Below are 16524 nucleotides of genomic sequence, written 5' to 3' on the forward strand. Positions count from 1 at the left end.
GCTTGAATGGGACCTGTGGTAGTAATCGAAGACTCTCCGTGTCACAAAATCTGTGGCTAACAGTTCATGTTGACGGTGGAATTTGTACAGATAGCATTGGAGGGTACTCCAAAGTGCTTTCCAAACAGAAGTGCTAGAAGTGTCGGTCTGACATGCGACGTCACGAACCCTGATTTCACCATGTGGAAATGAACCCGCTGAAGTCTACATTCCTTACTGAACCGCCTGAAAACCAGTAGCACTTGTGTCTGGCCGCCCACTACGGGGCCAATCGTTTAAACACCTCGTGTCTTCGAACTTCATGATCATTTTCTTCACAGTGCTACTTATCACAGGACATTTACCCATTCAAATGCGCGACAGGATGGTAAAGCTGCAGTAGCGGATTCTCCATTCTGATAGTAGGGCCTAAAACTTCAATAACAATGCCTTTTACGGTAAATTTAAAAAGACGCGACTGCTGGCACATCTGACTCCCTCCTTCACTACATCTCATTATATACGCGATTCTCATGCGGCGTCACTGACGTGTTGTTGTCCAGCACCATCTGTAGGTCAGTTTTTGCAATTGTTTTTGGTTTCAATTAAACCTCATATATTTCAGACATATGCGACAATTTTTACCTCTCTACCTACATAATTCCATGTATTTTCAAATGTTAACGGAAATTTGGGTCGCTCTGTATGTCGGACAAGGCAACTAGCGTGACTTCACAACTTCGTTGCAGAGTCCGTATTTCCTGTGGATCCTGGTGTGAACAAGGTGAGCAGGGCTTGACTCATAAAGCTATTTCATCAAAACAGCAGCAATAGTGCTGCTGCTCTTTACGATTATCGACTCATTAAAAGAATACGGAAAGATCCTCTTTCTGCACTGGAGTTGAAGAACATGATTCGGAAGTACGAATTAACTGGAGATTGGGTAACTGCTCCTGGGAGAAGCCGGCGTCAAATTGCGCCACAAATTTTCCAAGAAGTTACTGTTGCCACGACTGAGAAGGCTGGACGTAATGAGCGACCTTGTAGTAGAGCACGAGATGTGTCACGACGGCCCAAGTTCTACAGTGCACCGTTCAAAAGTGCTCCGAAGAATTGTAAAATACTACCTCTAGTGCGGTTCCACGCTGTCATGGATGAGGATGGTCATTATATTGAGCAAATTTTGTAACCTAGATCGTAAACATGGTACCCAATTAAAAATGTTATCCTCTCAAGCTGAGACAAAAGATACTTGTGCGGCAAACACAAGAATGAATGAAAACTGATATTAGTCTTTTCAAATAAATTAAAATGACACGGAAGTTACATAATATAATTAAAATGCCAACTTTGTAAGCTATTTCCGCGTCTCTGTGCCGTTTAATATTGGCAATATTCAAATAAAACGTTGCTGCCGCGTAAATGGAGAACAACAATCAATCACAGGTTCGTGCTCTACTGCGCGTTCTCATACTCTGAAAAAATAAGTAATTAGTTTCCTAACAGACAAGGATGCTAAAGATACATCAATAAAGCTTTTAAGAGCAAATAAACGCATATATTTAACCAAAATGTAACACGAGTATACTTACAACGTCGTTCACGTCAATCCTCACCCAAGATCAAAATTGGAGTAGGTAATTACACAGAATCGTTCGACTGTTTCACAGTTATTAATATTTTTAACATAAAAGAACGAATAATATACATAATAAAATCGATGTTGTTTTTAAATACACTACTGGCCATTAAAATTGCTACATCAAGAAGAAATGCAGATGATAAACGGGTATTCATTGGACAAATATATTATACTCGAACTGACATGTGATTACATTTTCACGCAATTTCGGTGCATAGACCCTGAGAAATCAGAACCCAGAACAACCACCTCTGGCGTAATAACGGCCTTGATACGCCTGGCCATTGAGTCAGACACAGCTTGGATGGCGTGTACAGGTACAGCTACCCATGCAGCTTCCACACGATACCACAGTTCATCAAGAGTAGTGACTGGCGTATTGTGACGAGCCAGTTGCTCGGCCACTATTGACCAGACGTTTTCAATTGGTGAGAGATCTGGAGAATGTGCTGGCCAGGGCACTAGTCGGACATTTTCTGTATCCAGAAAGGACCGTACAGGACCTGCAACATGTAGTCGTGCATTATCCTGCTGAAATGTAGAGTTTCGCAGGGATCGAATGAAGGATAGAGCCACGGGTCGTAACACATCTCAAATGTAATGTCCACTGTTCAAAGTGCCGTCAATGCGAACAAGAGGTGACCGAGACGTGTAACCAATGGCACCCCATACCATTACGCCGGCTGGTACGCCAGTATGGCGATGACGAATACACGCTTCCAATGTGCGTTCACCGCGATGTCGCCAAACACGGATGCGACCATCATGATGCTGTAAACAGAACCTGGATTCATCCGAAAAAATGACGTTTTGCCATTCGTGCACCCAGGTTAATCGCTGAGTACACCATCGCAGGCGCTCCTGTCTGTGATGCAGCGTCAAGGGTAACTGCAGCAATGGTCTCCGAGCTGATAGTCCATGCTGCTGCAGACGTCGTCGAACTGTTCGTGCAGACGGTTGTTGTCTTGCAAACGTTCCCATCTGTTGACTCAGGGATCGAGACGTGACTGCACGATCCGTTACAGCCATGCGGATAAGATGCCTGTCATCTCGACTGTTAGTTATACGAGGCCGTTGGGATCCAGCGCGGCGTTCCGTATTACCCTCCTAACCCACCGATTCCATATTCTGCTAACAGTCATTGGATCTCGACCAATGCGAGCAGCAATGTCGCGATATGATAAACCGCAATCGCGATAGGCTACAGTCCGACCTTTATCAAAGTCGGAAACGTGATGGTACGCATTTCTCCTCCTTACACGGGGCATCACAACAACGTTTCATCAGGCAACGCCGGTCAACTGCTGTTTGTGTATGAAAAAGAATTATAGAATTCCCTAACGATTTCCGAAACTGAATGTCCCACGCGTCTAGCTCCAACCATCATTCTGCTTTCGAAGTCTGTTAACTGCTGTCGTGCGGCCGTAATCACGTCGAAAACGTTTCCACATCATTCACCTGAGTACAAATCACAACTCTGTCAATGCATTGCCCTTTTGCACCTTGTGTACGTGGTACTACCGACATCTGTATATGTGCATATTGCCCTCTTTGACCATCAGTGTGTCTAAAGACAAACAGCGGAACTTGATATCAGAAACTTACGTAATTCAGCCAAACGAAGTACGACATGCCATTGCCGTCAAGTTCCACGAAACATGAAATATTTTAATCATTTGCATGCATACATACGTACATATAGAAAAACAAAGTTTCGTAATTTAGCATATAGAAAATCTTATCCACGCTAAAAGGTTGCAGCTATGTGTAAGTGAAATATTATGCACTACGTATGCCTATACAGTTTGTACAATCTATGAATTTAGCGAACTTTTCGATAAATAGGTTCACCTTCAAAAAATCGATATGTGTTTTTTGGCTACGGTATGCTCAAAAATATCCAAACGACCTAAGTTGTGGACAGCATTATTTTCATGTAGCCCACATAAAGTAAACCTCTTGGTGGACTTCTGTCCATTTGACGGTACGTTCGTATGAGTATTGCAAATTTTTACCACACGAAAACACCAGGGAACATCATACCTTACGGGATTTGATTCTGATGTAAATTAATTCCATGGTATTCCATATATCAAAAAACAAGTTATTAGAGATCAGACTCTATTTAACGCTCTTAAACTCAAACTCATTACAATATGTGTCATTTAACACACGTTAACACGCTGAGTAGATTAGCTGAAGTATCTGCGACAGCTCATATGTCACTATTTTACATACATCGTTCACAGCGCCTCGTTGAAACTAAATTGATTTTACACAGAGGTTTCAAAAAAATATCTTCGCTTCCGAGGTTCTACGGTAATTCGAAACATTTTTGTCTTTAAAAGATTCTCCGACCACCTATTACCCGCCCTCGCTTGGTCAGTGGTTTTGCATAAATCTGTTAATGATTTAACCTGCTAGAAACAGATGATTAAAAGCTCAAACGTTCTCTGAAGAGCTCAACATCAATGATTATTAAACTTTTTCGTGAGCAGTTTTATATGCCAGTTGTTGGAGAGTGATTTTGGAAGCGGTTTTCGTCCTGTCCGTTCCTGTTTGGACAGTAAGGTGGGACAAGGCTTCGTCACTATTTTTACTGTGCTCATGATGGCATGTCGATTCATGTGCATTACGAAATCACTTAAAGCCATTGGTATCTACCACAAAGCGACAGTCAATACCTAATGTTATCACCAGTGCAGATGTATGAACTTTAAATGTCATGGCGAACAATTGCTGTCTTTCTTTCTTCTTCTTCTCTCTCTCTCTTTTTTTTTTTTTTTTTTTTTTAAGCTCATCCACAACATGTGATTTTGTCTGACAGAATATCTCCAATATCTGCATTGTAAATACTAAGAGCAGATAATTATTTTTGTTCTCTTCATTATTACAGGTGAAAAAATTTTTTTTGATAAATTTATCTCATCGGCACTTGACTCAAAATACGCGGAAAACTGAAAGACAACGAGGCAGATCTAGTGGGAGAAGTGTACATCGTCAATAAAATTCGTAAATTAATATAAAGTTTTAAATAAAAAATAGACCAGTGTATGAAAACCATCTACAGTGAATAAAAGTGTGAATTCATTAATCTGTAAATATATTGATCTGGTGAATGTATGCCATGCAACTTCGGTTCCAGTCTCTGAAGATAATGGAAGGGGAAGCAGATCTCATCAGAACTTGTAGGAAAGAACGCAAATGGAGAAAGAAACTTCTAGAACAATCCCACGTTAAGGATTGCAGAGTGACAACTGAATGTGATTTGTCAATAAAAGCGAAAAGAATCTGGTGAAGGAGACTTTCAATTTGCAATCCCCTTAAGACAGAAGGAAATAGAAATAGAAATGAGAGAAAAAGGTCTACCAAGATGAACGTGGTGCGAGGATTACACATGGATTGGATAAATAGTACTGGCAAAAGCGCCGTAACATGAAGGACAACACATGGTATTCCCGCTGTATGTAGCTGGTAGCAGAAGGTCAGTTTAAGTAGTGCAGTGAGCGGTGACGGCTGTGTTTGATTCAACCGCAGTGCGTACTGTCTGAAAGTGTGGAAGGCCTGTTCGAGCACGAACAATGTGCGTGGATCAAGGTTGAAGTGGCACGTGGTCGGAGCTCTCAACAGTGTTTTCTTCTGGCATTGCATCCCATCATCCTTCATGACAGTGCACGCTGCCACATGACGAACCCCGTGCAGGAGCTCCTGCTTGTATGATGGAGGGAAATGGCGGAACATCCACCGTGTTCACCTGATATGAGTCCGTGCGATTACGACCTGTTCGCCAAACTGAAGGAACCTCTTCGTGGCATGGGCTATAACACAGGAGAAGATATCATTCGTGCCACTTGCCGGTCCTTCCAGCACATCGATAGAGATGGATGCGTTGATAGTATACTACGCCTTCCGTCTCTGTGGGTACAGGTGGAGACGGGGACAAGTACATTGAGGGCATGTTATAACGTGAACGTGTGTCAGTAATGTAGGGTTTCAATTATAACCGTGCTGCCACAACTTTTTATCCAATCCATGTACAGTCGTGCTCAGAAGTATCCGAACGACCTGAATTGCATTTCACCTGATTCGCATGCAACCCGCATAACGCAGCTGTCAAGCAGGTCCTCTAATCGCTCCTTAGTACAGTCGTTTGACTAATGAAAATGGTTCCAACAAGTCACCACTAGAAAACACAGCTCTGAATCGCAATAACTCAAGATGTAAAGTAATACCACAATACTACAAATATCAGGGAACACCTTATCACAGATAAGACTGTCCTTAAGGCTTGTAAGCTCACATTTATTGCAATAAATGACATACCTAAAATGTTACCACTCTCATTATTACGTCAGATAGGTAATGCACGTAGTAAGTTCATCGTATTCATGATTTCCTCTTCAAAGTAACATACCGTACTTGTTATTTAACACAAAATGACATTAAAAATTTAAGTTATTCACGAGCAGCTAGTTGAGAATATGTATGAACTTGAAATGGCACGACGAACCGTCTCGTTCTGCATATGGACTCAAACCCAGGTCATTCAGACTAAGCAAAGATTTCGTGACTGACGGAAACTAACAGTCATTACTGATTAGGCATACAGAGAGTGATACACCTCGATTTTAGACAGTATCAATTAGCAAATACCAACTTTAAATTACATAGTCCGCAGCTCGTGGTCGTGCGGTAGCGTTCTCGCTTCCCACGCCCGGGTTCCCGGGTTCGATTCCCGGCGGGGTCAGGGATGTTCTCTGCCTCGTGATGACTGGGTGTTGTGTGATGTCCTTAGGTTAGTTAGGTTTAAGTAGTTCTAAGTTCTAGGGGACTGATGACCATAGATGTTAAGTCCCATAGTGCTCAGAGCCATTTGAACCATTTTTTAAATTACATAACGCAAACATTTTTAACGGACCCGAATTCCTACCCAGCTCCTATTGTCCCTGTTAACGAACTGCAAGAGATGTTAAATATTGCTTCTTAACAAGTAACTTATTTGAAATGCCGTGAGGTAAAGCTTTGTGTTGGACAGGGATTCGAACCCAGAACCTTATTGGATAGATATCGAAGCACAATCAACTGTGACATATAGCATTTTCTCGACATTATCTAGATGTTTTAACTGTAATGACGAGACGAAACATTAATTTTTTCCCTCCCAGGACTCCAACCAGGCACCTATCGATGTTATATTCTAGAGAAAACGAACGTTAAAGATGGGTTTGTTGCACCAGCAGCGACATGTGAGCACGTTTGAACTAGAAATAGTATGACGAAGAGTTCAGTGCTGACTGGGAATAGAGCCCCACACATATCGTTGTTGACTACACGCAACGAGACGTCAGCTACCGAATTTTTCTCCACCAGCAGCTCGGAATAACATCTTGTTGAACTTACAGTGATCTCGCAAATAGTTCTGTGTCTCACTGAGAGTCAAAAACGTCAAATATCGAAAGCGTTGACAACGAATGAAAATACATTAAAAATCTAAATTATTATCCACCAGCAGATAGGTGTTCTCATGCTAGATCTTGATAATACATAATGAAATCCTTAGTGCCGGGCCAGGATTCGGACCCATTCATGCGCAATATGTGGAGACGTTGAGGAATCTGCAGTTTTGTACAAACAACAAATTGTAGTCGAGCTCTATTGTCACGAAGGGAACAAATTCCGCGTTAAGGGCGGTCTGAGTTGCATTCCCAGTTCAGAACCAATTTTATCGACATACAGAAGCTCAGCTAAAAGATGGAATAAGTGTTCTGTGAGCCTACATAGCGTTTGTTTCGTCACTAGTCACTAGTATAAGAATGGTTACTGGTGATAGAGTTTCTACATGTCGCCACTCCAGGCTTTATTGTGGCCCAACCTAACGTCTCCTTGGTAGAGAAGGAATATAATTTTCAATGTGAATTTCAGACCACAATGCCATTATATCTTCTTCACTTGGTGTAGCCAGAAGAGAATGGAATCTGCCTCTCCCTATCTAAAATCACTGACCGAAGTTGGAATCGAGCCCAGACCATAGATATATGAACCTCTCATCAGCCCAACAGACCACCGAACCCTCTTCTGAGTGGCTCATTTTTCTATCATAAGGCCGTTGTGACACACTGGCTGAGAATTCTGACACACAGGCTCCCTGTATCAATTTGCAGCATGTTCAGTAAATTCATTTACTCGTTGACCGAATCACCATGAACTAGCTGCCTCGGCTGCCCAGTGCATATATTCAACTTTATTTTGTAATCACCAAAATAAAATCACGTAACTGCCACCAACACAGAACTGCCAACAGTGTAGGATGCAGAAATTTAAATAGGAAGTGTTCCTTTCCACTTGAGCTACTCTATTGCGCTATCTGTTCGTTGAAAACGTCGTGCAGTGCAAAAGAAAAGGTATAACTGTTTGTCTCTCATAAGTATTGACCTGGCCATATGCATTATCCCACAGCGCTGTGGAATGCAGAAGTTCTGGAAGAATTGTTTTTGACTTCTGGAGCTATTATGACTGTGTGTCGGCTAGTAGCGTAATGGTAAGTATCGCGCACGGTAGGTAAGGTGTCACGAGTTCGAGTACATTCACTGCTATATTTTTTAAAACGCAGTGTGTCAGTGCTGTCTGCTAAAGTTATCAATCTAATGGAACTTGTAACATAATTCTCTTCACTTCTCAACCAAAAATAGTCGTATGTGGAAAAAGGGCTAACTTCTGCGACATTTTGTTCATTTCAGGTTTAAGAGACAGCCAGACGGTAGATGCATCTCGAAACTTTTGTATTATGTATGGGTAGAGCGCACCGTGCCAAAATACGTCGGAAAAGTATTTTCTATATTAGCTGTCGTCCGGTAGTGGCATTTTATTCTTCTTCAAACCTTGTTTGAGAGCTGTAACTCAGAACAAGTTTTCTACATGCATGTAATCAATAAACTGCATGTGCATTTTCAAAATGGTTCAAATAGCTCTGAGCACTATGGGACTCAACTGCTGTGGTCATCAGTCCCTTAGAACTTAGAACTACTTAAACCTAACTAACCTAAGGGTATCACACACACCCATGCCCGAGGCAGGATTCGAACCTGCGACCGTAGCAGCAGCGCGGCTACGGACTGGAGCGCCTAGAACCGCACGGCCACCGCAGCCGGCTGTGCATTTTCAGACTGTTATAGATAACACCAGAGAATTCGCATGTATCGTTGATGATTAATTTCTCTCACATGTTTACTATTGTTTTAACAACATTAAAGGAAACCTTACGAAAATTGTGAACTGCATTATATACAATGAAATAAAACTACCCACGATAACCTTACGACGAAAGTCTGTTTCAATAAAACTGAGTATCTGTACACAAACGTGCCTCTATCGACACGAATTGGTAAAATACTACTCACTTAGATTTTGATTGGGTTTGTGTTTAATTGGTATGCTGTGTCATACTCAAGATGTATGCAAATGTGGCATTTCATAAATAAAGTTATGTATTCCTAGAAACCCAAAGTTTGCTTGTCAGCAGCGGAAAGAGGCGTTACCTGCAGCATTGTAAGTTTTTCACCATTGCACTATGAGCCGTAAGTATTTTCTTGCGATTTCCTTATCGATGTTTTATCTGACTGTTTGTAGCTCTTTCATAGAAGGGATGAAAAAGCTACACTCAGTGAAACTGGAACTGCGAACCATAACAGACGCTGTTTCACAGGTCAGTACGTTACCAGAGAGCTGGCGAAGAAGTATGTGTCTTAGTTTTCTCTTACGAGACCAATAGTGGCTACAACTCGTAAACCGCTATTTCAAGGACGAGATTAATTGCGATTTCCACGTGCAACGGCTTTCCTGGGCTGAAAACCGTAAATTTACAATCTTTTGTTACACCTCAAGCGATGCATACGGATTAGAATTTAGTGGTGCTCTCTCTTCCACTTCTGTATACAATATGCCTGACCTAAATGGGCCCTTTAGCATTACAGGCACTGGGCAATGCAACATCATACTGACAACAGTAATGTGCTTATACTGACAACCTGACTGTTCGTTTTACCTGATTTTGTAATCATTTAAATAAAACAACATGACCTTCCAGTGGGAGACATTTCGTCCCCTTTTTCCAACTGGCTCTGAGCCCTATGCGACTTCACTTCTGAGGTCATTAGTTGCCTAGAACTTAGAACTAATTAAACCGAACTAACCTAAGGACATAACACACATCCATGCCCTAGGCAGGATTAGAACCTGCGACCGTAGCGGTCGCTCGGTTCCAGACTGTAGCGCCTAGAACCGCACGGCCACTCCAGCTGGCCCCCCTTTTCCTTCTGTGAAATTTGTCAGTAAGCTTTTTGGCTTCCAACCAGCGAAATGTGGCAGAGTTCGGCCGGTAAATGATTCACAAACCACGATTTAGTGCCGTTAAGACGATTTATTTAAACGTCACAAGACTGCACATAGGTGCAATCGATTTTGAGGAGCAAGGTGTTTGTTATCTTACTTTTGTGACAGGTGGGCATAAGTGATTTCCAAAGATTTTTTTTGTACTGAAATAATATTTTGTCACAAAGTAACAAGGTAAGTGTTTTATCCGTATATATTTTGTAGGAAACTGTAATCGTGATGGAAGATTATACACCTGAATGTTTGACACAACTGGTAGGAGAAAACTCTGCATATTAACCAAACCCCGCGCCTCCTCACCATATCCTCCTATGACGCGAGCACGGGATTCTCCTCGCATACCGCTACAGAGCTGTTCCTAGCACAGCTGAGAATTGGCAACATCGTCACAAACATTAGGCAACACTGTGAAAGTGCAATCACTTCCGTGTATGGTACTGAACTGACTCACTAAATTCACTTGATATTCCCTTTCCATTTGAATGACTCGTGCTATATAATCCTCATGTAAATTAAGACACTGAGACAGAAAATTCAATTTTTTGCCTAAAGAAATACTATTCTTCACATAAGTGACAACTTTTATTATCTTTCACAATGCGTTATGAGGCTGAGCGACAAATACCATGATGAGAGTGGCACACAGGCAGCAGTGTGTCTGTAGCCCGGTGGTACCGCCCGTGTCTTGTGTCAGAACGGCTCAATTAGTCGTCAGTTGTAACCGTGGTAGGGGCCAGCATATGCGAACTTTTTTTTCTGATATATTTTATGGAGCTGCGAATTTCCAGGAAAAAATCTGTATCGAAATCGTAAGAAAACCTTTAGACATCAAATCCTCTTGGTAGCTCGACTCAGTAAGTTGTGTTAATGGTCATAGATCTAGGCTTTCTGACTGCCAAGCTGCTTAGCAATAGCAGCGTCTCTGAAGAAATCCGAATTTCAATATTGTTCTTCATTTAAGACTCACATGCCAGGGTGATAAGTATGAAGGAAATGAACCTCTTGATTACTATAGGGCCTCTATGCTAAATTTCCACAGAAGCAATTAGGAACTGCCTGCAGACATTTGCTAACAGCGGCTCTAGCAACTTACTTTTTCTCTGGATAGCTTCAAACATGGGCAATTTTGTCGCCTTAAATCCAATTGAATATTTTATATATCACTTGAAAACAGCGTTCACTTCTCCATTAATTAAGGTATAGACCTCAAAATAAGCAATTTGCCTGAGTAGCTACAGAGCAGGTTCTGATAGGTATTGACACAATCTTTTGCATCCATTTACCATAGAGAATCAAAGAAAGAAATCAAACACATTACATTGCATTCACTCTCTGTGCCGTGACTAACAAAAATGGTTCAAATGGCTCTGAGCACTATGGGACTTAACTACTGAGGTCATCAGTCCCCTAGACCTTAGAACTACTTAAATCTAACTAACCTAAGGACATCACACACATCCACGCCCGAGGCAGGATTCGAACCTGCGACCGTAGCGGTCACGCGGTTCCAAACTGACGCGCTTAGAACCGCACGGCCACACCGGCCGGCCCGTGTCTAACACATATGAATCCATGACAATAATAAATTATTTGAGGAGCCTCCCGCGAACGGAAAAAGAAAAGAATGTGACGCTTTAATTGTAGTGCACTGGATTAGAAACAACGAAATTATTTCTGTGCCACATTGATGTATTGCATTCAAGTGTAATAAAATAATCATCAAATAAAAACTGTTTTGTGCCTCCTTTGCTATCAAGAGTGAAACACAAATCGTAAGCGCTTCAGTCTGGAACCAGTAATCCGTTTCATATTCAAAATAGATAAATCCTAAGTTATAAATATTATAATTATTCTGAAACCAGTAATCGCATTTCTAAAATTGAAACTTCATTGAATTTGACCCTTTTAGAACTACTGTACTAAGCAATTACTCTGATTCTATTTGAAAAACAGAATTTCACAATGATATTTAAAATAGCTAGGAAAGGAGGCTGTAAGTCGTTAAGTGACAATTTTCTCACAGTTAATTCGGGTGAAACAAATTTACGAAGTCTTAAACGATTCCAGAAATATCTGAGGTGAACATCTTAGTTGTATCACGCTGTATATGAAGTTTTCATAATGAAATATTTGGAAAGCTCCTCAGATTTTAAAAGTCTCTTCTACAGAAACGGATGAAATGGCAAAAAATACATTTGCCAATGGACATTTTACTGGCAATAGGAGTTACTCTATCAGAAAGTAATCCTTAATTGTTAAAATATTGTTGAGTGTAATTATTCTTGAGTAATTGTTTTTACCACCTTCTGTTAGAGTATGTACAATGTATTCTTCAATGAGGCAAGAATCACAGTATAAAGAGGGTATTAATTTTAACAAATGTCTCGTTTTATTAGTATTAATGTAAGCTGCTCTTAGGATGCTAATAGCAACAATTTATTTTCTCATGATCGCCGAGCTGAGAAACTACGTGTGGCGTGGAATCTGTTGCTGAATCACCCTATACCATGTGACTTTGATGTGACGGTCCATGCCCACTAATACTGTCCAATCCTTACACTACTTGTTGAGTCAATAGATAATAGGACTTTGTCAACTTGTAGATAGATAGTTTAAAGAACAGCATGATGAATGGAGATTGTCTCCACTCTGTTTGGCCATGAAGAAATAGTCTCCTACAGAGACACTGTCCGTACAGAATGTCCACAGACAGGCTTTATCGTCAAATAAGCGACATCAGTGCAGTCACTGCAGCGGAAACTTGGACTAACAACTGTAAACAACAGATGTAAATTCGACCAGTCAGTTGTGAGCACGCAGTGTTAAGTACACTCCTGGAAATGGAAAAAAGAACACATTGACACCGGTGTGTCAGACCCACCATACTTGCTCCGGACACTGCGAGAGGGCTGTACAAGCAATGATCACACGCACGGCACAGCGGACACACCAGGAACCGCGGTGTTGGCCGTCGAATGGCGCTAGCTGCGCAGCATTTGTGCACCGCCGCCATCAGTGTCAGCCAGTTTGCCGTGGCATACGGAGCTCCATCGCAGTCTTTAACACTGGTAGCATGCCGCGACAGCGTGGACGTGAACCGTATGTGCAGTTGACGGACTTTGAGCGAGGGCGTATAGTGGGCATGCGGGAGGCCGGGTGGACGTACCGCCGAATTGCTCAACACGTGGGGCGTGAGGTCTCCACAGTACATCGATGTTGTCGCCAGTGGTCGGCGGAAGGTGCACGTGCCCGTCGCCCTGGGACCGGACCGCAGCGACGCACGGATGCACGCCAAGACCGTAGGATCCTACGCAGTGCCGTAGGGGACCGCACCGCCACTTCCCAGCAAATTAGGGACACTGTTGCTCCTGGGGTATCGGCGAGGACCATTCGCAACCGTCTCCATGAAGCTGGGCTATGGTCCCGCACACCGTTAGGCCGTCTTCCGCTCACGCCCCAACATCGTGCAGCCCGCCTCCAGTGGTGTCGCGACAGGCGTGAATGGAGGGACGAATGGAGACGTGTCGTCTTCAGCGATGAGAGTCGCTTCTGCCTTGGTGCCAATGATGGTCGTATGCGTGTTTGGCGCCGTGCAGGTGAGCGCCACAATCAGGACTGCGTACGACCGAGGCACACAGGGCCAACACCCGGCATCATGGTGTGGGGAGCGATCTCCTACACTGGCCGTACACCACTGGTGATCGTCGAGGGGACACTGAATAGTGCACGGTACATCCAAACCGTCATCGAACCCATCGTTCTACCATTCCTAGACCGGCAAGGGACCTTGCTGTTCCAACAGGACAATGCACGTCCACATGTACCCCGTGCCACCCAACGTGCTCTAGAAGGTGTAAGTCAACTACCCTGGCCAGCAAGATCTCCGGATCTGTCCCCCATTGAGCATGTTTGGGACTGGATGAAGCGTCGTCTCACGCGGTCTGCACGTCCAGCACAAACGCTCGTCCAACTGAGGCACCAGGTGGAAATGGCATGGCAAGCCGTTCCACAGGACTACATCCAGCATCTCTACGATCGTCCCCATGGGAGAATAGCAGCCTGCATTGCTGCGAAAGGTGGATATACACTGTACTAGTGCCGACATTGTGCATGCTCTGTTGCCTGTGTCTATGTGCCTGTGGTTCTGTCAGTGTGATCATGTGATGTATCTGACCCCAGGAATGTGTCAATAAAGTTTCCCCTTCCTGGGACAATGAATTCACGGTGTTCTTATTTCAATTTCCAGGAGTGTAGTGGACCTGGGGCCACCGTGTGTCAACATTATTGTGTCACAAATCGTAATGGTGGAACATGTCTAAATCAATTGTCCTCCACACCTTGAATCTCAAACAAAAAACAACAATGCATCTACACCTGCTGTGATTTGATTGAAATGCAAAATACAGACTATTATTGAAATTTCCTGGCAGATTAAAACTGTGTGCCGGACCGAGACTCGAACTCGGGACCTTTGCCTTTCGCGGGCAAGTGCTCTACAAGGTTCGCAGGAGAGCTTCTGTAAAGTTTGGAAGGTAGGAGACGAGGTACTGGCCGAAGTAAAGCTGTGAGGACGGGGCGTGAATCGTGCTTGGGTAGCTCAGTTGGTAGAGCACTTGCCCGCGAAAGATAAGGTCCCAAGTTCGAGTCTCGGTCCGGCACACAGTTTTAATCTGCCAGGAAGTTTCATATCAGCGCACACTCCGCTGTAGAGTGAAAATTTCATTCTACAGACTATTATTTCTTTAAAAAAAATCGTTGTGGATGACGAGACATGGTATTAGCAATACGAATATACCGAGTGCTTATAATTAAACTGCAGGAACTCACGGAGATCCACTGTGGGCTGTAATTGTCGTGTAGAAGCAAAACTTGGTAGATGTGCTAATGCGTTAAAGCGGAACCAATTTACGCTGGATTACATATTAATCCCAGCTGTGGTGGTTCAAATGGCTCTGAGCACTATGGGACTCAACTGCTGTGGTCATCAGTCCCCTAGAACTTAGAACTACTTAAACCTAACTAACCTAAGGACATCACACACATCCATGCCCGAGGCAGGATTCGAACCTGCGACCGTAGCAGTCGCACGCCCAGCTGTGGTCATCAGATGCAAATCTGGTGCTGTACACTGATTGTACGACGGTACGATGTTCACTTTGTTATGTGATAAAACATAACGTGAGTGAAAAGTATGGTGATCGAGAAGAGAGACCATACGCCCTTAGTGAAACTGTTTTATTAGAAAGGCAGCAATTCCAGGGTTGCATTGAGAGAGTATCACTGACTGGAAGGTCTGAGGAGTAGCCTGATGTCATTAAATCTCTTTAAAGAAGACATTATGAAATTCTATAACACGGGTGACCTTGATATAGCACGTGGAAGAGGAAGGCGTCTTATCCCGGTGGAAGTTATTGGCGAGGTCGTTGTTGCTGTAACTAATCTAACTACACATGCCCTGGATAGTGCTATTGCTCGTGTAGTGTCACGAGAATCGTCCATCCCTTGGTCAACACAACAAAAAGTTTTGCTGTCAGTTTTACAGCGGTACCCGTACAAGATCCAGATAGAGCAGCAACCGAAATCTCATGAACCGCGGCTACGTTCTGAATTTGCATGGATAGAAATCGATGACATATGGATGGGCGATACTCTGTGGAGCGACGAGACACGTTTTACACTACAGTGTATAGTGAATACACAGAACTGCCGAATTTGGGACACTCTTGAAACGCGTGTTGTGCACGAAGATTCACTGCACCTTGCCGTATGTGACTGTGTGGTTTAGATTCACAAGTATCTTCATTCTCGGTCCTTTCTTCTTTGAAACGAATGCACCCAGAGGGCCTGCCACATGTACCATGACGTTTGCACGTCATCGAAACCTCCTTGGACATCATATGATTCCTGCTTTGGAAGAGCACAACTGTGTGGAAACCACTGTTTTCGTTCAAGACGGGATAACACTTCATGTCGCGCGCCCAGTGAAAGACATGCTTAATGCAAACTTATTAGAGCATGTTATCTCCAGAGATTTTCCAGATGCATGACCCGCAAAATCACCTGATCTGAATCCATGTGACTTTTGTCTCTGAGGATATCTAAGAGAATGTTTATAAGGGATACGATCGGTCTATGATGGCCAGTATACAGGAACACTTTGCTCAGATTCGACCGGAACTGCTACGAGCAACTGTTGATCACGTCACTTTACGGATGCAAAAAAATGGTTCAAATGGCTCTGAGGACTATGGGACTTAACTTCTGAGGTCATCAGCCCCCTAGAACTTATAACTACTTAAACCTAACTAACCTAAGGACATCACACACATCCATGCCCGAGGCAGGATTCGAACCTGCAACCGTAGCGGTCACGCAGTTCCAAACTGAAGCACTTAAAACCGCACGGCCACACCGGCCGGCTTTACGGTTGCAGCATCCCGTCGACGTCTCCGGCGCTGGTACAGAACAAATTGTGTAAGTGACGGTTAACACTAAAATCAACATTATGTCATTCT

Source organism: Schistocerca serialis, chromosome 3 (genome assembly GCF_023864345.2).
Source record: "Schistocerca serialis cubense isolate TAMUIC-IGC-003099 chromosome 3, iqSchSeri2.2, whole genome shotgun sequence".
Taxonomy (NCBI): Eukaryota; Metazoa; Arthropoda; class Insecta; order Orthoptera; family Acrididae; genus Schistocerca; species Schistocerca serialis.